Below are 2,229 nucleotides of genomic sequence, written 5' to 3'. Positions count from 1 at the left end.
AAACGACCTCTAGGGATAGAGTTTCCCCCTTTCCATTCTAAAGTAGGCTCATTAGGAAATTGAAATTTCACCACTCGGGTTCTACAATCAATGGATGCAAAACAAGCATGCAACCAATCCATACCCAATATGACATCAAAGTCCAACATATCCAATTCTACCAAATCAACCAATGTGACTTTATGAGACAATGAAATGGGACAACCCCTATAAACTCTTTTAGCTACAACGGAGTCACCTACCGGGGTAGAAACCGAAAAGGGTTCTTCTAAGACATCGGGGTGTACATCAAATTTCATAGCCACAAAAGGAGTAACAAAAGATAAAGTGGCACCGGGGTCTAATAATGCATAAACATCAATGGAAAAGACTTGCAACATACCCATTACCATGTTCGGGGAACTCTCTTTCTCTCCATGGGATTTAAGAGCATAGAAGCGATTCTTCTTGGGAGCATCGGCATTAGGACCATTTTGTGTAGCTTGGTTACCCTCTTTTCCCTTGGCCGCACGAGTTGGACAATCTTTCAAATGATGTCCACTTTTGCCACATCCATAGCACACACCCATACCGGAAAGACACTTCCCCTCATACTTTTTACCATATTTGGCACATGTAGGCCTCTCCATGGAAGATCCACCCCTATTGCCGCCTTGAGGCTTAGGGTTAGACACCCTATCTTTGTTGGGTCTTGGAGCATTGGAGGAGCCTTGGTTGGAAAACCTCTTCTTGAACCTTGGTCCACCTTGACCCTCAAACTTACCCTTAGAAGAATTACCATCATCGGACCTTGCCCTCCTTACCTCTCTATTCTTCTCCCTAAGCCTTGATTCCTCAACTTGTTGAGCATAGACCATTAGACGTGAAATGTCCATATTGTTATGAAGCATAGCGACACAACATTCTTCCTCAATTGAATCGGACACACTTATCACGAATCGACTCATCTCATCTCTAGGATTAAACACCAAAGATGGGGCATATTTGGACAACTTAGTAAATTTCAAGGAGTATTCTTGGACACTCATACCTCCTTGTTGAAGGTTGATAAATTCTTCCACCTTTGCTTCCCTCTTTTCCCGTGGAAAGAACCTATCAAGGAATTCCTTCTTGAACACTTCCCAAGTTAAGGGACCCACTCTTATAGCCCTATTATCCTTCCATTGAGCAAACCATACTTGGGCCACATCTTTCAATTGATACCCGGCTAATTCGGCTTTCTCAATAGAGGTCACCCCCATAACATCCACTATCTTGTAGACCTCTTCCAAAAACTCTTGTGGGTCTTCATTCACTTTAGAATCAAAGAACATATGAGGGTTCATTCGAGTAAAGTCTCTTAATCTTGAAGCCGTGGTACTCACATTTTGATTCACTGGAGGCCCAACTTCCTTATTTTCTTGAGCCGTTATAGCTTGGGCTTAAGTGGTGATGGCTTGAGTTTGAACCGTCATAATTTGAGTCAATGTTTGGAAAGCCACCCTTATTTCCACATTAGTCATGACCTCTTCATCATTAGGAGCTTAAGGATCTTGATGAGCTTGGGGAGGAACTCCCTCATAGATGTTCTCCTCTTACATCCTCTTTTCATTCCATCTTCTTGTATTCATTGCCTATAATCACAAGAAAAAGGTTAGGAGAAAGGACTTCGTAGAGTTAGGACTCTAAAGCACGACTAAAGAGTAATGAAAGAAGTGAAAGTTCCTAAACATCTTATAGCCCCTCATTCATAAGTGTGGCGCGCTTCAAACTCATGAACAAGACTCTACTAGACGTGGTTCATAAGACATCAACTATATATCATTCCCAAAATCTTATGCTCAGTTATCAAGTTTGTCACGATCCCAGGCTAGCCCCTAGAGGTAACACGGCGTACTTGACCCCAAGGGGTCTCATACAAGCCTCTAGCATCATAATTACATAGGACATAGAAATAATGCGGAAAATTGTAAAACTTTACAATCGAAGTCCCACTTCACTTTTTCATAAAACAAAATTAATAGGAAATCTAGACTTTGTCTCATTTACCATCTAAAACATAGGAATACAAAGTTTTGGGACTTAGCCCTTTACATCAATAAACGTCTCAATATACGAGATACGCATGAAACTAAAAAATAGGAAATCCCGTCCTCAAACTTGAGGACTCACCACAACTTGGATATAAGCTATCCAAGTATTCTTCAAAGGAGAATGAAGTCACCTAGCCAGAACCTACACTCATTAAGA

This window comes from Solanum tuberosum, unplaced genomic scaffold, assembly GCF_000226075.1.
Source record: "Solanum tuberosum cultivar DM 1-3 516 R44 unplaced genomic scaffold, SolTub_3.0 scf00038, whole genome shotgun sequence".
Taxonomy (NCBI): Eukaryota; Viridiplantae; Streptophyta; class Magnoliopsida; order Solanales; family Solanaceae; genus Solanum; species Solanum tuberosum.
Note: the sequence above shows the minus strand (reverse complement) of the source record.